At 40.0% G+C, this 24,219-nt stretch overlaps 1 pseudogene; it reads left to right on the top strand.

The window, feature by feature from the left end:
* Window positions 1-2,385: 2,385 nt before the first annotated feature.
* On the top strand, window positions 2,386-14,315 carry LOC137935001 (S-adenosylmethionine synthase-like; annotated as a pseudogene).
* The last annotated feature ends 9,904 nt before the right edge of the window (window positions 14,316-24,219 follow it).

Consider the following 24,219-nt stretch of genomic DNA (forward strand, 5'->3'; position numbering starts at 1 on the left):
GTTTACGTGACAAAAATATTCAAGAGAGGAGGCGTACAAATGAAGCTTGTGCATCTAAGAATAAATTTTTATATTGGATTATTTCATGGGTTCTTTTGACAAAGTTTATTATTTGGTTCGTGTTATATGTGTCAGAAGATGGTCGTGTTATATTCAGCTACATCTATTATGCCTCTTTGGGGACATTATAATTGAAGAAGAGGTGGCCTCATACCATTATTTATTTGTCCCTGTAAAAAATATAAAAAATGTCAACGGGGGGGATTCTATGACGAAGGAACTTAATACCCCGTAAAAAATATAAAAAATGTCAATGGTTGGGAACAGAGGAACTTAATACCCCATCAAAAATATCAAATGTCAGCAGTTGGGATTCCATGATGGAGGAACTTAATACCCTATAAAAAAATATCACAGTTGGGAAATCATGACGAGCCATGTCAAAAAAAATAATATCACGGTTAGGAAACCATGACGGAGGATACCCTGTAAAAAATATCACGGTTGGGAAACCATGATGGAGGATACCCTGTAAAAAATATCACGGTTGGGAAACCATGACAGGGGAAACTTATTATTACATCTATGCAATAAGACCAACCCCCCCCCCCCCCCCCCCTAAATTGGTCAGCTGGGCCTCATTGGAAGAGAGCACCAGCGTGAGGGGGAGTGTTGGAAGATGGGAGGACTATCATTTTATACAAAAGGATTCTATACATAATTTTTAGCAAGTTGGGAGTTCAAGATGTTCTCTCACCCCCAACTTGAAGGGGAGTGTTGGAAGATGGGCTCCAACACACACGACCAAGGAAGACCCACATATCTAAGAGTATTATAAGATGGGCCACACGACCAAGGAAGGCCCACAAGATGAGCCAAAGAACATAAGACGTAGGAACCACCATGATTACCACAAGCTGACATCCTTATCACATACGTTGGAAGATCAAGAAGGAGTCACAAAGATAACCACGAGTTGGCATTATTATGCTAAGGTTTATCCTTAAGTGTTAAAGTTTGGGTGTAATTGGGACAAAGGTAGTTTTATTGTAATTAGACTCCATCGCTGGCATTTCCATACCGAGATATAGATGCCCCGATTACATTTTTTGGAAAGTCTCGTGGCTGTATTACCGTTGTGTCACCATTTTTTGATGATGATTTCGTTGCGATTTCTAGAGTTTCAACAATCAATAGCGTTGCAGGGAAGAAGGAGACGTTGGTTCTGAATTTAAATCCCACCAAGATAGATAGTGATATTTTAATATTCTGCCCGAGTCTCAGATCGAACTCTGCCGAGTCGAGTCGGACCTAAGTGTTTCGGTTCTGTCTAGGTTAACTCAAGCTCTCTCGGGTTAACTATTTGTTGTTCTATCTAGTTAACCCAAGTAAACTCAGATCGAGTCAACTCGACATTGGTCAACTCGGTCTAGGTCAACTTGACTCAGCTCACTTGATTTCTACCTCAGTTATACATGTCTGGGTCCTGAGTTCTATACCTATTTCTCTCATGAGTCAGCTATATTGGTTTGATATCTGACTCGGCTCAACTCGATCCCTTATCTCCGGCTAGATTATTATTTTGAAGTATTGGCAACTTATTACTTGGTTCCAACATTTTATTTGGTGCACCTGGACTATCTACAAATTATTTTATGGGTCCTTTTTAAGGATTATTTGGTATGTGATATTTGGGCCCATGTCCATTTCAGCTGCTACTATTATGTCTCTCTGATTGAGACATTATTATTGAAGGACTTTTCAGTTGTTGATTGTTGTCAGTATAGGTTATTTTGATGAAGAAAAAAATACATGGTGGCCCCAAAATATTATCTTCTGATGATTATCCTTTATCCCCTTATTTGGCAGATTTAGTCCTACCATTTGAGAGTTGGGTCCTATGTTGGGAGACCGTGATGGAGAATTTTATTACTACACTTCCGAGCAATGCCTATAGACCCACTACCTACAAAGGATAGGAGTGAGCCCAACATCCAATATGAGTCAAGTCTATTATTCACTCAATAGGTAATTTTTTGTGCTTCAGGGGAAGGGTTTGAACACAATTCTATAACCTCATTCTTCATCCTATTTTCTCTCCAACATGCCTTCTCTCCTTTTGTTCATGGTGTCATTCATGAAGTCTTGAAAATCAACAGTATCAGAGCATTGATTTTCAGAACTCGTAGCTATGCATTTTTTCATTTTTTTTTGTTACAGACATCTACCATGATGAATTTGACACCTTTAGATCACTTTGAATGTCACCACTCTTACTGGGAAGAGAACCACTAGAGGAAAGCAACATAGACCTTTCTTACTATTTGGTATCAGTTTTGCTAAAATAACGGCGAAGGTCAATGTTACAATTTTTTAGTAAGAGAAATGAAAACTTTCCTATTCATGTATGAATTCATTAACTAGGGTCACCCTGACAAGCTCTGTGATCAGATCTAGGATGCATTCCTTGATGCCTGCCTCGCCCATGACCCAAATAGCATGGTCACTTATGAGACCTGTACTAAGATCAACATGGTCAAGGTCTTTGGTGATATCACTAGAAAGGCTAATGTTGATTATGAGAAGATAGCCCGTGACACTTGCTGGTCCATTGTTTTCGTTTGTGATGATGTTGGCCTTGACGTTGACAACTTCAAGGTGTTAAGTTGTGGAACCTAATCAACACCCTATGCTGAGTTGGTATGCGGATTATTAAGGGTAATTTGGAGATTTCACATTTGCAATCAAGTTGGGGAATTTTGGAAAAATATATTAATTGTTGTTTCATTAAGAGTAGTTTGAGAATTTTACTCTTGTATCGCGGTTGCCCTAATTTTCTCTTTATAATTGAGGGGCGCCACTATTAGGGTGTTATCATCGCTGAGAAGGAGCTGGAGTTGTAGCTCGAGACAGGTTTGAGAAAACACCTATAAGTGTATGCAATTTTTCTTGTAAACTATTTCATGTTTATAGTAGATTACTGCAGTGGTAGAAGATAGGATGAAGTCTCACCTTGTGGCAAACTTGTATAAATCTTGTTGTATTTTCGTGCTCTCTTTTCCTTTTTTCTACGATTATTATTGTTGCTTTCATTAGTTTGGAATTAGAATGTCTAATTCCTAACAAATGGTATCAGAGCTTTGGTTCATGATTGAGAGCAATGATTGGTAGAGAAGGATTGGCATTAGGAATCAACAAGTTCGATGGTATGGATTTTGTGTTTTGGAGAATGCAAATTGAAGATTATCTTTACAGCAAAAAGTTGCACACACCACTTCTGGATATGAAACCAGAAGGTATGAAAGATGATGAGTGAAATATTCTTGATAGACAGGTGTTGGGAGTAGTTCGGTTAACACTGTCGAAGAACGTTGCTCATAACGTGATGTTGGAGAAAACCACAACGGGGATAATGAAGATTTTGTTTGACATGAATGAAAAGCCTTTTGTAAATAATAAGGTACATCTCATGAAAAAACTCTTCAATTTAAAGATGACAAAAAATACATCAGTGGCATCTCATTTGAATGAGTTTAGCACGATTGTCAATAAATTGACATCGGTTTAGAATAAATTTGATGATGAGCTTTGTGCTTTAATTCTTTTGGCATCTTTGCCAAATTGTTGGGAGCCTATGAGGGTTGTGTTCATCAACTTTGTAAGCATTGGGAAGTTGATTTTTAATGATGTTTGGGATACTATACTTGCGGAGGTAGTTCATAGAAAGGACTTCGGATAATCGTCGACATCTAATTCTGCCCTACATGTCGATACTAAGAGCATGAACCTCGAGAGGAATTCCAACAAAAGCAATGGTAAAGGGAAGTTAAGGAATGGAAGAAGCAAGTCCAAATTCGGAAGGAATGTGGAGTGTTGGAATTGTGGCAAGTCTGGTCACATAAAGAAGAATTGCAGAGCACCGAAGAAGGATGAAAAGAAAAACAATGCTGCAAATGTGGTGACTAAAGAGGTACAAGTTGCTTTACTCTTGTTGGTTGATTGTCCTATTGATACTTGGGTGTTAGATTCAGGAGCTTCTTTTCACACCACCGCATATTGTGAGATCATGGAAAATTATGTTGTTGGAGATCACGGGAAGGTGTACCTTGTTGATGGAGAACCTTTGGATATTGTCGGTATTGGTAATGTCAGTTTGAGGATGTCAAACGGGTTAGTGTAGAAAATTCAAAAAGTGAGATATGTACCAAAATTGATGCGTAATTTGATCTCAATAGAGCAGCTTGATGATTAAGGTTATAATGTGACTTTTAATGATGTTGCTTGGAAAGTCACAATAGAAGCCATGGTTGTTGCACGAGGACTTAAAACTGGAAGTCTTTATATCACTTCCAGTTGCAGAGACACAATTGTAATTTCTGATGTTGTTACTGATTCTAACTTGTGCCATTATAGGCTTTGTCACGTGAGTGAGAAGAGAATGAAAGTGCTTTAGTCCAAAGGGAAGCTACCAAGTTTGAAAACTATAAACAACAGTTTGTGTGAAGGCTGTACTTTTGGTAAGCAGAAAAGGGTTAGCTTTTCTAAGGCTGGAAAGGAGCAAAAGACAACAAAATTGGAGTTGGTTTATTTCCTAAAAAAAAATCTGATGTCTTTGATACCTTCAAGAGATGGAGAACAATGGTTGAAAATGAGACAAATTTGAAGGTGAAGTGTTTGTAGTCAGATAATGGGGGAGAATACATAGATGATGATTTCAAGTGGTATTGTGCTGATAATGGAATCAAGAAGAAGAAGACCATTCCTAAAAAAACTCAACAGAATGGTGTGGCTGAGCAGATGAACAAAACTTTGAACGAGCGTGCTAGGAACATGAGATTACATGCGGGATTGCCAAAGATGTTATGGTCTGAGGTATTAGCACCACTACCTATTTGATCAATAGAGGGCCCTCAACACCATTAGATTTCAAAATACTAGAAGAGGTCTGGAGTGGCAAGGAGGTGTGCGAACAAAGGTTGGTTTTACGCTGTTATATTGTGAGATCCACCATTGAGTCACAAGCTAGTGGGACCCACCAACATAGGTTGGTCTTACTCTGTTATATTATAGGACCCACCATGGAGGCACAAGCGAGTGGGACCCACCATGAAGACATGGGCAAGATTTACTCTACGACAATGTGGGACCGACCACGGAGGCACAAGCTGGTGGGACCCACCATGAAATTTTGTGGGACCTACAAGGATAACCACAAGTTGGCAATCTATCCTAGAAGGGCAAGTGGTTAAAAGATCTTGTGGGATCCACAAGGATATCCACTAATTGGTAACATATCTTGGAAGATTTCGTTTGCATTATATTAGGATTCTATTTACATCAAGTTACCGTAAGTAGTTTTCTTTAATTGAATGTAATTAGGGAAAAGGTTTATTCTATCTAGATTCTACCACATCCTCCATTATAAATAGAGGACTTGTACATGGATTTGGGACCTTTGATTTTATTCATAATTAGAGTTATTCTTCTTGAGTTCTTGAGGAACTTTTTGAACTTATCAGGGTTTTCCTGTGGCGTTCAAATTGACTTATCAAACGGATTTCCATCCCCGTTTGTGGCATCTTCACTATACCAAGGTTCTTGCTTTGCTAAGCAATGGGTCGTGGTTTCCATCCAGACTTGAAAGGTCTTTGGGACGATTACCAGATTTGGTATCGGGTTTCGTCACAGGTTGACGTGGTTCGTATCAGTTGGTATCAGAGTTTTGGTTAATTAAGTTTTCCTATCCTTTTTTGTTTTTTCTTCTTCTTTGACAACAAAAAAAAAATTCAGAAAAAAAATTCAAAAAAAAGGCAAACGATTGATTTAGCCGTTGCCGAGAAGGAGAAAAAAGAAAAAGAAATTCTAAAAAAAGAAGAAGAAGAAGAAGAACAACTGTTTTAGTGGGGAAGGAGAAAAAAAATAAGAAGAAGAAGAAGAAGAATGATTGATTTAGCCTTGGCCGAGAAGGAAAAGGAGAAAAAAAATGATTGTTTCTCTATTCGTGCCGTCGCCGAAGAAGGAGGTTCTTCTGCGCTGTTGCCGCAGAAAAAAAAAAAGAGAGACATCATTGTAGTCTCGAGAAAACGAAGGAGAAGGAGTTTTGCGTCTCTGTTTGTGCCGTTTCTGAAGAAGGAGAAGCCTTCTCGACTCCATCACCGGTGAAGGAGAAGCTCTGTTTGGCGCCGTTGTCGAAGAAGACGAAAAAAAAAAATTACGCCGATGAAGACGACGGCCTCTGAACCCGTCAGATTATCATCGAGCTTTTGGGAAGCCAGTCTGACATTCCTTTATCCTCTGAAAATCACTAGTTTCCGTCGCTAATCTTCAGCTATGGTTTTAGTGCCGTGAGGAAGATGAAGACCGTCTTCCGCACTGTTCGGTGCCGTGAGGAAGGTGAAGACCGTCTTCCGCACTGTTTGGTGCCATGAGGAAGGTGTTGAAATATTGTTTGTCTCGACCAGGCCAGTCCTTGTATAAGATTTGTGCGGTTTCTTTCCTAACAGGTTCGAGCCTTTTAGTGCACTGGTTTCAACATGGTATCAGAGCAGGTTGGTCCCGTGTTCGAGTCCCGCTCCCACCAAATTTGTCCCGGGTTTTTCCGGTGAATTTGTCCACGGGTTCTGGGTTTTTCTAATGAATTTGTCCATGGGTTTTCCCCGTGCGGGGGAGTGTTGAAATATTTGTTTATATCAATTGGGCCAGTCCTTGTATAAGCTCCGTACGGTTGCTTTCCTAACAGGTTCGAGCCTTTTAGCTCACCGGTTTCAACAGAAGGCGAAGACAACTCTGTTCGGTGTCGTGAGAAAAAAAAAGAAAAATAAAAAAAAGACGACCGCCATATTCGGTGCCATGAGGGCAGGATCAGTTGTTGACAAGGATTCTGAACTTATCGACGCCCGCACTGTTCGGGATCGGCGGAAGGAAGAAGGTTGCCAATTAAAATTTTTCCAAAGTTAGTGACGCCCACACTATTCGGGATCAGCAGAAGGAAGAAGGTTGCCGATTAAAATTTTAATCAGTGCCTGGTCGTGCCTCTTCAACTCAGTGAGCCGAGTTTCGCGCTAGACCGAGGCAACTGAACCGAGTCAACCCAGGCCAACTCGGACCGGGTCAACTCGGGTAGAAAAAAAAAAGAGAGTACTCCCTGGCCAACTCGTACCGGGTCAATTCTGTGAGTCAACTCGGGTAAAAACAAAAAGAGTACTTGACCCATTTTCTTTTGTATGTTTTTCTAACGTTGTTTGCAGATTTTTAATCATGTCGCATGATCAAGAGATTCCATCATCTAGTGTTCTGAATTTGCAAATGCAAGCATTAATGGAGGAGATGAGACAGATGATGAGGGAGGAGTTAAAAGATATACATGGGAGGTTGGATAGGGCAGAAAAGGGAGCACAACGGGTACAAATATCATTTGTTCTGAATATCCCAAGGAGGAACAAGTTGTACCGAAGGGAAGTTGAGGATATGGGCAAATTTGACGATTTCAAGGAGTATGATAGGATGTCAATGGCCAGCCATAGGAGATATGACCAAAATCGAGAAGCTAGGAACCGGGTAGATAACAACTTGGGAAGTATCAAGATGAAAATTCTTGTGTTTCAAGGAAGAAGTAATCCTGAAGCATACCTCGAGTGGGAAAAGAAGATGGAGTTGGTTTTGGATTGTCACGACTACTCCGAATTCAAGAAGGTAAAACTTGCTGCATTTGAATTTACTGATTAGTTCGGGATTGGCAGAAGGAAGAAGGTTGCCGATTAAAATTTTTCCTAAGTTAGGAAAATTTTAATCAGCGCCTGGTCGTACCTCTTCAACTCAGTGAGCCGAGTTTCGCGCTAGACCGAGGCAACTGAACCGAGTCAACCCAGGCCAACTCGGACCGGGTCAACTCGGGTAAAAAAAAAAAAGAGAGTACTCCTTGGCCAACTCGTATCGGGTCAATTTAGTGAGTCAACTCGGGTAAAAACAAAAAGAGTACTTGACCCATTTTCTTTTGTATGTTATTCTAACGTTGTTTGCAGATTTTTAATCATGTCGCATGATCAAGAGATTCCATCATCTAGTGTTCTAAATTTGCAAATGCAAGCATTAATGGAGGAAATGAGACAAATGATGAGGGAGGAGTTAAAAGATATACATGGGAGGTTGGATAGGGCAGAAAAGGGAGCACAACGGGTACAACTATCATTTGTTCTGAATATCCCATGGAGGAACAAGTTGTACCGAAGGGAAGTTGAGGATATGGGAAAATTTGACGATTTCAAGGAGTATGATAGGATGTCAATGGCCAGCCGTAGGAGATATGACCAAAATCGAGAAGCTAGGAACCGGGTAGATAACAACTTGGGAAGTATCAAGATGAAAATTCTTGTGTTTCAAGGAAGAAGTGTTCCTGAAGCATAACTCGAGTGGGAAAAGAAGATGGAGTTTGTTTTTGATTGTCACGACTATTCCAAATTCAAGAAGGTAAAACTCGCTGCAATTGAATTTATTGATTAGTTTGGAATCGGCAGAAGGAAGAGGTTGCCGATTAAAATTTTTCCAAGTTAGGAAAATTTTAATCAGCGCCTGGTCGTGCCTCTTCAACTAAGTGAGCTGGGTTTCACGCTAGACCGAGGCCACTGAACCGAGTCAACCCAGGCCAACTCGGATCAGAGCAACTCGGGTAAAAAAAAAAAAAAGAGTACTCCCAGGCCAACTCGTACCGGGTCAATTTAGTGAGTCAACTCGGGTAAAAAAAAAGAGTACTTGACCCATTTTCTTTTGTATGTTATTCTAACGTTATTTGCAGATTTTTAATCATGTCGCATGATCAAGAGATTCCATCATCTAGTGTTCCAAATTTGCAAATGCAAGCATTAATGGAGGAGATGAGACAGATGATGAGGGAAGAGTTAAAAGATATACATGGGAGGTTGGATAGGGCAGAAAAGGGAGCACAACGGGTACAACTATCATTTGTTCCGAATATCCCAAGGAGGAACAAGTTGTACCGAAGGGAAGTTGAGAATATGGGCAAATTTGATAATTTCAAGGAGTATGGTAGGATGTCAATGGCCAACCATAGGAGATATGACCAAAATCGAGAAGCTAGGAACCGGGTAGATAACAACTTGGGAAGTATCAAGATGAAAATTCTTGTGTTTCAAGGAAGAAGTGATCCTGAAGCATACCTCGAGTGGGAAAAGAAGATGGAGTTGGTTTTTGATTGTTACGACTATTCTGAATTCTAGAAGGTAAAACTCGCTGCAATTGAATTTACTGATTATGCTATTGTGTGGTGGGGCCAGTTGTGCATCAACAGGAGGTGGAATGGAGAACGTCCTATTAAAAATTGGGATGAGATGAAGAAAGTGATGAGACGACGATATGTGCCAAGTCATTACTACCAGGAGCTATACCTTAAGCTGCAAGGTCTCTATCAAGGTAACCAAAGCATTAATGATTATTATAAAGAGATGAAGATGACTATGATTAGAGCCAATGTGAAGGAGGATCGAGAGGCGACAATGGCCAGATTTTTGAATGGTTTAAACCGAGAGATTGCTAACACTATCGAGAGACACCATTATGTGGATTTGGAGGAATTGGTGCATATGGAAATCAAAGTTGAGAGGCAACTCAAGAGGGGTGGTTACGGCCAAGACCAGCTCCATAAATTCAAGTACAACACCTTGGAGGTCAAGATACCCAAAGAAAGAAGAAACTTCATCTACCTTCAAGGCCAACCACGAAACCAAAATAGACACCACTACCATGGATTATCAAGGTAACTGAGCCCCTATTTTGACTCGTTCTAGTGAGATTAAATGTTTCAAATGTCAGGGGAGAGGACACATAGCTAGCCAATGTTCAAACCAGCAAGTTATAATGATCCAGGAAAATGGTAAAATTGATTCCAAAGAACAATGGGAGAATATCTTTCACTCTCACTACCACGTGAAAGAACAGGTATGTAGTGTTATTATCGATGGCGGTAGTTGCACTAATGTTGCTAGTAATTTTATGATTGAAAAGATTGGGTTCACAACTCTTAAGCACCCTCGTCCATACAAGTTGCATTGGTTGAATGATAGTGGTGAAGTAAGGGTTATGAAACGGTTGTGGTACCATTTCGAATTGATAAATATGAGGATAAGGTATTGTGCGATATGGTACCCATGGAAGCTGGACATCTTTTCTTAGGGAGAATGTGGCAATTTGACAAATGTGTGCAGCATGGCAGCTTCACCAACATGTACTCATTCGTGCACAATCAGCAAACAATCACTCTAGTTTTGATGACACCAAAACAAGTATATGAGGATGAAGTGAGGCTGCAACAATTGAGTAAGGTCAACCCTGATGAGGATTTGAGGACAAATCCTTCTCAAGAGGGGAGGAATGATGTGAACAAAAGTTGGTTTTACGTTGTTATATTGTGGGACCCACCCACATAGGTCGGTTTTACTCTGTTATATTGTGGGATCCACCATGGAGGCACAAACTAGTGGGACCCACCATGAAGACATGGGCAAAATTTACTCTACTACAATGTGGGACTGACCTGTTATGGTCCTGGGTTAAGTACCTATGTCTTCCGCTCCTGACAAGCTGATCTTTTGGGTAGTATTGGCTAAGTGCTTAACATTTGGTATCGAACCTAGCGCTACGACGCGGGTTCGATTCCCGTGTGCTGCAAGTTGCGTGTGGAGGTGTGTAGCCCTGGGCGGAGGGACCGACCTAGCGGAAGGGGCGACCGGAGTGTGTTCCCGCACCATGGGCCATCGCTATAAGCGGAAGAGGTGACCTGAGTGTGTTCCCGCACCTTAGGGCCGTCGCTAGAGTGGGCCGTCGTCAGAAATGGGCCGTCTCTAGTGTAGGCCACCGTGGGCGTCGGCCTTGCGATGGTGGGTGTGATGTTATGGTCCTGGGTTAAGTACTTATGTCTTCCGCTCCTGACAGGCCGGTCTTTTGGGTAGTATTGGCTAGGTGCTTAACACGACCATGGAGGCACAAGCTGGTGGGACCCACCATGAGATTTCGTGGGACCCACAAGGATAGCCACGAGTTGGCAATCTATCCTAGAAGGGCAGCTGGTTAGAAGATCTGGTGGGATCCACGAGTTGGCAACATATCTTGGAAGATCTCGTTTGCATTATATTAGAATTCTATTTACATCAAGTTACTGTAAGTAGTTTTCTTTAATTGAACGTAATTAGGGAAAAGGTTTATTCTATCTAGATTCTACCATGTCCTCCATTATAAATAAAGGACTTGTACATGGATTTGGGACCTTGATTTTATTCATAATTGAGAGTTATTTTTCTTGTGGCGTTAAAATCGACTTATCAAACGGATTTCCACCTCTGTTTGTGGCGTCTTCACTATACCAAGGTTTTTGCTTTGCTAAGCAACGGGTTGCAGTTTCCATCCAAACTTGAAAGGTCTTGGGGAAGATTATCAGGTTTCATCACAGGTTGACATGGTTCATATCAGGAGGTAAACCTTTCTTTCTTGAAAGTTTTTGGTTGTGTTTCTTATATTCTTACTGATTATACTATTAAAAATAAACATGACACTAAATTTAAGATATGTTTCTTTATTGACTATGGTTGTGTTGAGTTTGGTTATCGCTTCTGTGATGACCAAAGTCGTAAGGTTATCAGGAGCAAGGACGTTATCTTCAATGAAGGTACCCTGTATAAAGACATGTTGAGAATAGAGTCTGAGAGCACAAGTGATGAGGCCAAAAAGTCTTAAGTGATTCAGTTGAGAGATCTTCCAGTTATTGAGAGGGAGAATATTGCTTAGGAAGACCAGGAAAATATAACCCCATAAGTAAATCAGAACAATCCTGTGACTGAACTGAGGAGATCTACCAGAACTAGCAGACCACCACAGAGGTACTCCCCTACACTAAATTATATTTTGTTGATTGATAAAAGTGAACCAGAGAGTTATGAGGAAGTCGTGCAAGTTGATAAGAAAATCAAGTGGGAGTTGGCCATGCAGGATGAGATGGATTCACTGTTATTCAATCAAACATGGTAGTTGACCGAGTTACCAAAAGAGAAGAAGGCTTTGCAGAATAAATGGGTGTACCGAATAAAAGACGAACATGATGGCAACAAGTGTTACAAGGCAAGACTAGTGGTAAAATGGCTTTCAACAAAAATAAGGCATTGACTACATTAAAATTTTCTCTCCAGTAGTGAAATTGACTACTATTAGAATAATGCTTGGACTAGTGGAAAATGAAGACTTTCACTTAGAGCCGTTAGATGTAAAGACAACCTTTCTTCATTGTGATTTGGAGGAAGAAATTTACATGATGCAACCACGGGGTTTAAAAGCACAAGGAAGTGAGAAAATGGTGTGCAAACTTCAAAAGACCTTGTATGGTCTTAAAAAAGGCTCCAATACAATGGTATTAGAAGTTTGACACTTTTATGAGTAGTAATAGTTTCTTGAGGCACCAAGCCGATCATTGTTATTATGTGAAGAAGCTTGAAGACTCCTATATCATTCTACTGCTATAGGCTGATGACCTATTGATAGTAGGTGCTTGGATACAAGAAATAGATATGTTGAAAAGGGAGTTGTCCAAGAAGTTTGCATTGAAGGATTTGGGTGCTCCAAAACAAATCCTTGGGATGAGGATTACTAGGGACATTGATGTCTTGAAACTGTCACAAGTGAATATGTGAAGAATGTACTGAACATATTCAACATGAATGATGCAAAACCAGTGAGTACTCCTTTGGCTAGTCACTTTAGGCTATCTATGGAGCAGTCACCTTCTACAAAGCAGGAGCGAGCCAACATAGCCAATGTGCCTTATGCTTCTTCTATTGGTAGTCTCATGTATGCCATGGTATGCACTAGATCGGACATAGCTTATGTTGTGGGAGTTGTGAGCAAATATATGAGTAATTCGGGTAAGAAACATTGAGAAGCATTTAAGTGGATTCTCAAGTATTTGAGAGACGCTGTAAACTCAACCTTATATTTAAGAAAATCAAACTTGGGATTACAGGGTTATGTAGATGTTGACATGGATGAAGACATTGATGGAAGGAAGAGTACGACTCGATATGTATACACATTGTGTGGTACAACAGTTAGTTGGGTCTCTAAGTTGTAGAAGATAGTAGCTCTTTCCACTACTGAGGTAGAATATGTTGCCATGACCCAAGCCAGCAAAGAGATGATATGGCTGCAGTCCTTTGGGAAGAATTAGGTGTCAAACATGGAAAGAATGTGTTGTATTGTGACAGTCAGAGTGCTATTTATTTAGAAAAAAATCTTGTTTATCATGCCAGAACAAAGCACATACATGAGCATTTGAGAAGATTCAAGGAAGTCAAAATCCGGCTGATATGTTGACAAAGACTATTACGATTGAGAAATTGAAGTTGTGTGCAACTTTAGTTGGACTTCTCTCTAAGGATTGAGAAGTTGTTGCCACTACAGAGGAGATATTGATGATGGATTAGTCTCCAAGTGGGAGATTGTTAAGTAGTAGAGCCTAATCAATGCTCTATGCTGAGTTGGTATGTGGATCATTAAAAGTAGTTTGGGAATTTTATACTTGTAATCTAATTGGAGAATTTTGGGAAAATATATTAATTGTTGTTTCATTAAGGGCAATTTGGGAATTTTACTCTTGCATCGCGGTTGCCCTAATTTTCTCTTTATAATTGAGGGGCGCCGCTATTAGGGTTTTATCTTCACCAAGGAGTTGGAGGTGCAGCCTGAGAGAGGTTAGAGAAAACACCTGTAAGTGTGTGCGATTTCTCTTGTAAACTATTTCATCATTATAGTGGATTACTGCAACGGCGAAAGACAAGACGTAGTCTCACTTTGATGTGAACCTGTATAAATGTTGTTGTATTTTCGTGCTTGCTTTTTCTTTTTGTCACGATTATTATTATTACTTTCGTTAGTTTGGAATTTGGGCGTCTAATTCCTAACACAAGGTTCTCGTTAACATTGACCAGCAGAGCCTTGACATTGCACAGGGTGTCTACGACCACTTCACTAAGCTCCCTAAGGAGATAGGTGTTGGTGACCAAGATAACATATTTGGGTATCCAATTGATGAGACCCCTGCACTGATGCCCCTCAACCATGTTCTTGCCACCAAGCTTCATGCTCGCTTGACCAAGGTCAGCAAGAATGACACATGCTCTTGGCTTCGTCCTGATGGTAACGCCCAGGTCTCTGTGGAATAACGCAACGGCAATAGGGCCATGGTACCCATCAGAGTCCACACTGTCCTCATCTCCACCTAGCATGATGAACCTGTCACAAACGATGAGATTGCTCGCTGAGTGATCTCTCCTTCTGCAAATAACTTCGTCGACAAACTTGCCATTGCTTCTATTATCTGCTCATCTTGACGGTATTGTTCGCCAATATTTGCTAGCATTTCCATCCTGTAATGGGACCGCCATTACTCAGTTTGTTGTCATTGCTATGTGATTGTCTCTTCTAGCCTTATTGCTCTCGATTCGATCTATTTTTCAGAAAATCATCTGAGATCGTCTCTTCCAATCATCTGAGAGATTGTCTTTTCGAGCCTGTTTGTTCTCTGCTCAATCAATGAAGTTACTGGTTTCAAAAAATTTTCTTCGCTAGTTCCACTATAAATCCTATTTTTTGTCATCCCAAGAGGAAGTTTCGTGTTGCATCTCTGCTGATTCTGTCGTCGTACAAACATTGCTAGGAAGACAAAGATACATTTCTCTTTCTTCTTCTTCAGGATTTATGGCTATCTTCGGGAGTTTAATTTTGTAGTTGTCATCGTTATCTGCTAGATCATTGCTTTTGGTTTTTTGGAAACTAATCTGGCTTTATCTTTGTTATTTTATTGTTGGAAGTTTTGTCTCGTGGTTGTTTCACCGCTGTGTTTTTGTTTCTAGATGACAAATCAACTTGGTGTTTCACTTGGTTCGGAAGCCAGGATTGCGGGGAAGACGAAGACACTATTTTTGCTTCATTTAATCTGTCGAGTCAACCTAGCGATTTTGTTCTATTTTTCCCATGTTAACCTAGCGAGTGGGCGACCAGACTGACTCTGTTCTACTTGAGTTAACCTAGCGAGTCGGGTAAACTCGGTCAGGTTTCATCTTAACTCAGTTCTAGTCAACTAGGTCTGGGTCTACTTAACTCAACTCATTTGCTCCTTGCCTCTATTATACGGGTCTGGGTCCTGAGTTCTATACTAATTCCTCCCATGACACAGCTTGACTCGTTCGCTTGCCTCAGTCTGACTTGGTTCCTTGGCTTTGAATTGATTATTATCTTGAATTTTGGCAGGTTATTACTCGATTCCTTATTAAAGGATGAACTTTCTACAAATTGTTTCATGTGTCCTTATTAAAGACTTTCATTATTTGGTATGTGTTATTTGGGCCCATGCCCATTTCTGTTGTTGCTATTGTGTCTCTCTCACTGAGACATTATTGTTGAAGGACTTCTTAGTTGCGGACTATTGTCACCATTGGTTATTCTGATAAAGAAATTAAAGCACGTGGTGGCCCCAACATATTATCTTCCGGTGATTCCCCATTACCCTCTTATTATCTATTAAAATCACTTTTGAGCAATGCCTATAGACCCACTACCTATAGAGGCTAAGAGTGTGCCCAATATCTAGTATGAGTCAAGTCTATTATTCATCCAAGAGGTATTTTTGGAGCCACCCTTAGAAAGTGAGTAGACTATGTGACCCATAGTTAGGCTACTTTTTCTCCTTTGAAATTGAGTGAAGATTATTTCAAACTATTGGAAGATGGGCTCAAGCCCACACGACCAAGGAAGGCCCTGTAAAACAGAGTAAGCTCAACCTAGGAACATCTAAACAATAATCAAGAAGAAAGCCAACACTGATCTATTACAAATACGATAAGAAACTTTGTCCCACCATACGCTCTAGAAGAGCTTCAATGGTTTCTGGACTGAACAGAAATTACAAGAAGAAACTAAACAATAAAACAGAGTAATGAAGAAGGAATAGCTCTCATTTTCTGGATACCAATGCAGCTGAAGAACACCTCTATTTATAAGTGTTTTTCATCTAGGAAGCTTGTAGAGCAAGCCATCTAGGAAGCTTGTAGAGAAAACCATCTAGGAACCTTGTAGAGCACACCATCTAGGAAGCTTGTAGAGCAAGCCATCTAGGAAGCTTGTAGAGCAAGCCATCTAGGAAGCTTGCAGAGAAAGCCATCCTGTTGTCCTCCACGTTGGCACTTGGTGATGCAATCGTGACACGTGCATACTGTGGGGTCAGCCCCCTTAGACCCCCGTCGGGGCTGACGCCCCGAACCCTACTATCTGTTTTACAGTTTCTTCACAAGTAACCATTGCGGTCACAATTTGACCTCATCAGCGTCTAAGCTGGAACCGTTAACTAATTACTCACTATCGACATTGGCGCTCCTCATACTTGGGGGCCAGTGAATACATTACATTAACGGTAACTTGAGAGAGGTGGGCATTGATACACTAACACCCCCCCTCAATGTTCACCTCTGTTGGACATGTTCTTGGGCCAACGCCCAAGCCGCGAAGATGCTTGTTCATCTGAGCACTCCCTAGTGCTTTGGTAAAAATGTCCGTATGGTTGTCTTCTGTAGGGCAGTACTCCATGTATATGGTCTTCTCTTCAATCAGTTCTCTTACATAGTGATACTGAATCTCTATGTGTTTAGTTCTAGCATGGAACACTGGGTTCTTCACCATAACTATGCAACTTTGATTGTCATAATTTAAGGTAGTTGACTCAGTCAAAGGAATACCTATATCAATCAAGATGCATCGTAGCCACACAGCTTCACAGGCTGCTACACAAACAACTTTATACTCTGCTTCGGTTGATGACAGTGCAACTGTTTGTTGCTTCTTACTAACCCATGAGATGATACCACTTCCAAAAAAGAATCCGTAGCCAGTAACGGATTTTCTCGTGTCAATATCTCCAGCCCAATCTGAGTCACAATACCCAGATAAAATATTTCCTCTTGTGTAAGATACTCCAAAAGTTAAAGTACCTTTGACATATTTGAGGATTCGCATTCCAGCTTGCCAGTGCGTTTTTCTTGGATTATTAGAAAAACGACTGAGCACTCCCACACCATAGCTAATGTCAGGTCTTGTGTTACAAAGGAAGATTAAACTTCCAACTAATTTTCTATAGAGCTTGTTGTCAACCTTTTCAGAGGAGTCATTGATTGACAGCTTGGTATTCACTTCCATTGGGGTGACTACTGGATTACTTTCGGTCATGCCAAAAGTAGATAGCAGTTCTAGAGCATAACGTTCCTGAGAAATAAAGATATGATAAGATTTTTGCCATACCTCAATTCCCAAGCAGTAATGAAGAAGGCCCAAGTCTGTCATGTCGAACTCTTGGCTCAACCATTCCCGAGTCTTCACAATGTTGTCTTCATGGTCACCAGTGATTACCAGGTCATCTACATAGAGTACTACAATGACTCTTTTCTCATGTTCACAAAGAACATATAAGTTTGCTTCAGATTTGCTTCTACAGAACCCGCGCTCCAAAAAGAAAGAGTCGATATGTTTGTACCAGGCTTGTGGTGCCTGCTTTAGACCATACAAGGCCTTTTTTAATTTACATACCTTCTCCTCTACATTTGGTAGTTCAAAGCCTTGTGGTTGTGCCACGTAGACTTCTTCCTCAAGTTTCCCATTCAGAAAGGCAGATTTTACATCCATTTGATGTACCGTCCACCCGTAATGAGCAGAAGCTGCAAGAACTACCCGAATTGTTGTCATCTTTGTTGTTGGAGCGAAGGTCTCATCAACATCAAAACCTTCAATTTGTAAGAATCCCTGAGCAACAAGGCGTGCTTTGTATTTTTCAAGAGTACCGTCAGCCTTGTACTTTGTTTTCCAAATCCATTTGCTGCCAATGATCTTTCGGTTAGGAGGTTTGTCAACAATCTCCCAAGTATCATTCTTTATGATACTATAATACTTTGTTTGCATTGCAGCTCTCCATTTTGGATCTGACATGGCTTCCTCCACACTTACTGGTTCTTTTACCGTCTCGATGATTTGAGTCATCAAAGCCATGTTCAAAAGTTGTTGTCCTGCTTTGTTCTACTCCTCTATTCTCTTTGATCGTCTAAGCCCATCAGGACAAGGGCTTTTATCTTCAACTTCTGGAGTTCTATCATCAAAGAGCTGGTGCACCCACTTTGGTTGTGGCTTCCGTGGGGATGCACTAAGTTGGCTTGTTGTTTCTTTTTTAACAGAAACATCTTCTACATCACTTACTAGCTGTTCAGCAGGCACTTGGTGAGTTACTTTATCGGTGGGTGACAAAATGGCAGGATCATTATCCTCCATTGAGAGTGGTCGCTCATTAAACACCACATCTCGGCTTATGACTAACTTCTTGGCCTCTACATCATAGAGTCTATATGCTTTAGACTCTTCACTATAACCCAAGAAGATACATTTCTTGCTCTTGTCATCTAATTTCTTTCTTTTTTCTTTGGGAATGTGTACAAAACACTCACACCCAAATTTTCTTAAATGAGACACAGAAGGTTTCATACCTGAGTAAGCCTCATTTGGAGTCTTGTCATTCAATGCTTTTGTGGAGCATCGATTTAGGACATATACTGCTGTATTTACTGCTTCTCCCTAGAACATATCTGGTAGCCCAACACCTTTTATCATGCACCAAGCCATTTCCACCACCGTTCGATTTTGACGTTCAACTACACCATTTTTTTCTGGTGTATGTGGAGCAGTAAGTTGGCGTTTGATGCCAATTGAATTACAGTAGCTAGAGAATTCAGCAGAACAGAATTCCCCCCCACGATCTGTACGAAACTTCTTCACAGTTGCTGCGTTCTCATTTGTCACTTGCTTATGCCACACCTTGAATTTTGCAAGAGCATCAGCCTTGTCCCGAAGGAAGTACACCCACATTTTTCTACTGTAATCGTCGACTAACAGCATAAAGTAGAAAGATCCTCCTAACGCCATCGTAGTCATTTTCCCATAGAGATCAGCATGTACCAACTCTAGAGGAGCCTTTGATTTGTTTTGACTCTCTTTGGGAAATGGTTTTCTTTGTTGCTTGCCCAGCATACAAGCTTCACAAGGTTCTTCAGTTACATCAATTGAAGGCAAATCTGTCACCATATTTTTCTTCTGCATTTCCTTCAACACATGAAAGGAAATATGTCCAAATCTTTCATGCCAAAGTTGACTATTTTTGGCATCAACAATAGCAGAAAGTGAGTTGATTTCATAAAGGTTATCTCTGCGGATACCTCTTGCAACTATGTTCTCATTTTTATCAAGAATAAGAGATTCATTTTTCTTGAACCGTACGTCCAAATCTTTGTCTGTAATTGCAGCTACGGACAACAGGTTTCTTGAGATTTGGGGAACAAGTAGAACATCCGCTATCTTCATACTTTCTCCATCATCAGACTGAATGGATATGGTGCCTATCCCTTCAACGGGACATCTCGCATTATTCCTGACCACCACGTTCATTGGTTGTTGTAGAGGATTTAAAGAATCGTATAATTCTTTCTTGCTGGTCATGTGTCGGGAAGCTCCAGAATCTAACACCCATGTACTCTTTTGTTGTACATGAGCACTAGAGCATGATTCCTCTGTGACAGTGAACAGAGGAAGCTCAATTTTTGCAGAATTTGTAGATTCTCTATTCTTCCAGTTTTGTTTCACCGTGCCGTTCTTCTCATCGTGGATTCGTGTTCTACAATCTTTGACAGCATGGCCCTTCTTGTTACAGTAATAAAATGATCCAAAGAACTTCTTACTCTTTGGTTTCTTCTTTGTTTCATTGCTAACCTTTGCATTTACTGTGAAGGCAAAGTCAGACTGATTGTCTCTACCTTTTAGCCTCATCTCCTCCTCCATCAATAAGGCAGAGAAATCTTCAAAGGTCAACGGAGGATCACGAACTTGTGTATTGAGTGTTGTCACGAGGCCGTCAAATTTTTGCGGCAGCACTCGAATACATCTTTGAGCAAGTTCCTCTATTGACTTGGCTATACCAACAGAAGCCATTTTATCACGTAGGTTTTTCATCCTAGTAATAAAAGACTCTCCTGCCTCATCTTCACTTAATCTTTCAGCAGCAAGTTGATTTTCCAGATTTTGGATATGAGTCTGGTTCCTCGTTTCATACTGATTTTTCAGTATGTTCCATGCTTCATTCGCCTTCGAAGTATGTTGAATCAGGGTGAGGACAGAATCTTGTATACTTGTGACAATTGCACAAAGTGCATCAGCATTCTTCCTTCTCCAATCTTTGACGAGCTGAGGATTAGGAGGAGTGATCTTTTCACCATTGGTGACAGCAACAGGTTCAACATCAACTCCCAGAACTATATCAAGAAGTTCATAGGAGTCCAGAATCGTAGTGATTTTGAACTTCCACAGGAGATAGTTCGTACCATCAAGTTTGCCTTCTGTGAAAGTTGGGGGACAAATACGTATTGTTGGTACAGAACCAGAACTAGCAGTAGAGCTACTAGGCTTAAGATCAGTCATGATGTTGTACTTTACGACAGATGATTGTTGTTAAGAGTCCCCTAGAGCTCTGATACCATGTAAAACAGAGTAAGTTTTCTGGATACCAATGCAGCTGAAGAACACCTCTATTTATAAGTGTTTTTCATCTAGGAAGCTTGTTGAGCAAGTCATCCTGTTGTCCTCCATGTTGGCACTTGGTGATGCAATCGTGACACATGCATACCGTGGGGTCAGCCCTGTTAGACCCCCGTCGGGGTTAACGCCCCGAACCCTACTATCTGTTTTATAGTTTCTTCACAAGTAACCATTGCGGTCACAATTTGACCTCATCAGCGTCTAAGCTGGAACCGTTAACTAATTACTCACTATCGACATTGGCGCTCCTCATACTTGGGGGCCAGTGAATACATTACATTAACGGTAACTTGAGAGAGGTGGGCATTGATACACTAACAGGCCCACACATCCAAGAGAGGTGGTATCATGGTAAATAAGAAGACTTCTAATAACGATGGCATAAGGATGTACTTAGTCAAGGAAGAACAAGTCTACTTATGTCTTTTCTTATGTAAATCTTGTAGCCATAAGAGCATTATGGATATTGTAACATCCTCTCAAAAAATTTAAATAGAGGCCCTTGGCTTAGGTTAGAGCATTCAAGCTCTCTCTGCCTCTCTTAATTTGTCCAAGTTCTCTCTTAGCCTAAAGGTTCTCTCTCTCCCTTTATCTCTTCTCTTCTCTTCTTCTTTTCTTTTCCTCTCCCTCTCTTACTTTGCTCGAGGTTCTAATCATGAGATCTTAAAACCAATATGGTATCAAAGCAAGGAAAGATCTGAGAAGGAAAAGCAGAAGAAGATGGAGAAGAAGGGCACAAAGAAGAAGAAGAAGAAGAAGAAGAAAAATAAAAAGAAAGAAGAAGAGTTTGTCATTTTTCCTTTAGTCTTTTTTCACAATTCATGTTTTTCATTGGATTTTCAACTCTCTTATTGTATGTTTCATATAAAAATTTTATATTATTGGAAAGATAATTGAGTCTAGTTTCCAACTCAAAAACATAGTTGAGTTCATATTTTCTTAGAAAGAGAAATCGACATCTGAAGTAGCAAAGGTCAAGGAGAAGAAAAGTTTCATGCACTTTCGTGCACCAACAGGAAGCTTCAACTATCAAGACCTTTTATGCCATCAAGAATGAGACTTTATATGGAGAATTATATATCAAAAGAAATATCTGTAAGTCTATTTTCTTTCCTATTCAACCAATTCTCAATCTCAATTTTTTATATGGAGATATCAATCTAGAAAGAGTCAATGGGCATGCTAGCCAAAGGAGAAAGAGTACTCAGTTCGGCCAGATTACAGAGTCTAAAATCTATCAGATTATTTATCTCAAAAAAATATATTTTATGAAGATTAGTTATACTTGGATGAAAGTTATTTATGTCTAGTTTTAGAAGGAGAAAATTTTATGTCAATCTGATCTATATTTAAGGAGATATTGCATTGGAAGAATCAAAGGTTATGCTGGTATCCTACTGCTTGCAGAGATCCAAATTTAAGTTGAATTTTTTTGCTTCATTTTTTGAGTTGTTCTTATTGATCAACAATATCAAGAAATTATCTCATGATCTACCCTTGGAAAGTTTCTATTTGTTAACTAACAATTTCTGAAAAGAATCTTTAGAAGATTATTTTATTTTCAGAAACTTTCCTTGATTTATTTGTCAAAGAGAAGAAGTGTTCCTATTTTGAATTATGAACTTTTTTGCCTGGCACGAATTTGTGAGATTTTGTTCGCGATTTGGAAAGATTAAAAGAATCTAATTTGATATCCTTGAGTATTAAAGCAAGGAAAGATTGATTTTTTGGTAAAAGTGCCATAATACAAGGGAAAGTTTCCTTAATTTATATTTGGAAGTGGATGATTTTATGAAAGATCTTCTCAAGATCATGATTTGGTGGATAATTTGATTATGGAAGATATAATTTTTGGATAGCCAAGAGTTTTCATAATGAAGTGCATGATTAATTAACTAAAGTCAATAATTGAAAGATTGGGTTCAGCTTGAGTCGAGTTGGTTCAAGTTGTCACTTACTTGGGCTCTTTGATTTGGTTTGGTCCTTCTTAAAAAAATGATGCCAATTGATATTTGAGCTATTGTGAATTTATTACTACTAACGTCCGTTATTAGTGGATGAAAATTGAGATGGAAAATTGACCTAAGCCCATCATCAACTGGGGCTAGCTCAATTTACCAAGGAAGGGCATCTCCGGCTAAGTTTAGTGATATGGTGATTCACAAATATTTTTTGGTGAGCATGTACTTAATCTTTTCGTTCTTGAGTTGATTATTAGCCCTTGCCAGTCCTAAGAGGATCAATAGCTCTTGGCTTGAAGTTTACCAAGGCTTGGAAATTATTTTTTTACTTCATCCTTTACAAGCAATTAATGACTTGGTTCCAACTTATTATTTGGTGCACATTCTCCTTATTCAAGGATGGACTTGCTGCGGATTATTTCATGTGTCCTTATTTTGGCACGTGTTATTTGGGCATTGGCTCATATCCTCTGCTACTATTGTCTCTCTGATTGAGACATTATTATTGAAAGACTTTTCGGTTACTGACTGTTGTCAACATTAGTTATTCTAATGAAGAAGAAATCACATGGTAGCCCTAACATAATATCTTTTGGTGATTCCCCATTACCCTCTCATTATTTTTTAAAAATTACTTATGAGCAATGCCCATAGACCCACTACCTATAGAGGATAAGAGTGTGCTTAACATCCATCATGAGTCAAGTCTATTATTCACCCAAGAGGTGTTTTTTTGAGCTACCCAGAGAAAGTGGGTAGATTCTGTGTGCCACAGTTGGGCTACTTTTTCGTCTTTGAAATTGAGCGGTGAGTATTTCTGAATATAACCATTTTACTGGATTATGGAGCTTTGTCATATGGCTAAGAGTGATTTTTTTTTCTCACCATGATTTGTTGCCAGCTGGGTATCTTGAAAAGAACAAAGAGATCACCAGCTTGAGGGGAAGTATTGGAAGATATGATTAAGGTAGACTACCATTTTGTACGGGAAGATCGCATCTACCATTTGCAACTAGCTGGACGTTTATGATGTTCTCTCATCCCTATCTTGAGCGGAAGTGTTGGAAGATGGGCTAAAACCCACATGACCAAGGAATACCCACACATCCAAGGAGAAGGCCCACATGTCCAAGAGAGGTAACATCATGGTAAATAAGAAGACTTCTCATAAAGATGGCACAAGGATCTTAAATTCAGCACAGACTATGACCATTTTGACTGGAGTGTGGAACATTGTCATACGGCTAGGAGTGATTTTTCTTTTCTCGCCATTATATTGTGCATGTTGGGTCTCTTGGTAGAACAAAGAGATCACCAGCTTAAGGGGGAGTGTTAGAAGATATGATTGGACTACCATTTTATACGGCAATATCCTATCCACCATTTGTAGTAACCTGGGCGTTTATGATGTTCACTCACCCCCAGCTTGTGGGGGACTGTTGGAAGATGGGCTCAGTCCTACACAATCAAGGAAGGCCCACACGTCCAAGAGAGGAGTGTTGGAAGATGGGCTCAATCCCACATGACCAAGGAAGGTGCACATGTCCAAGAGAGACGACATAATAGTAAATAAAGAATTATCGCATAA

The sequence above is a fragment of the Aristolochia californica genome, unplaced genomic scaffold (assembly GCF_029961685.1).
Source record: "Aristolochia californica isolate CCGP_79_NKW_82.1479 unplaced genomic scaffold, dmAriCali1.0.hap1 SCAF_6, whole genome shotgun sequence".
NCBI lineage: Eukaryota > Viridiplantae > Streptophyta > Magnoliopsida > Piperales > Aristolochiaceae > Aristolochia > Aristolochia californica.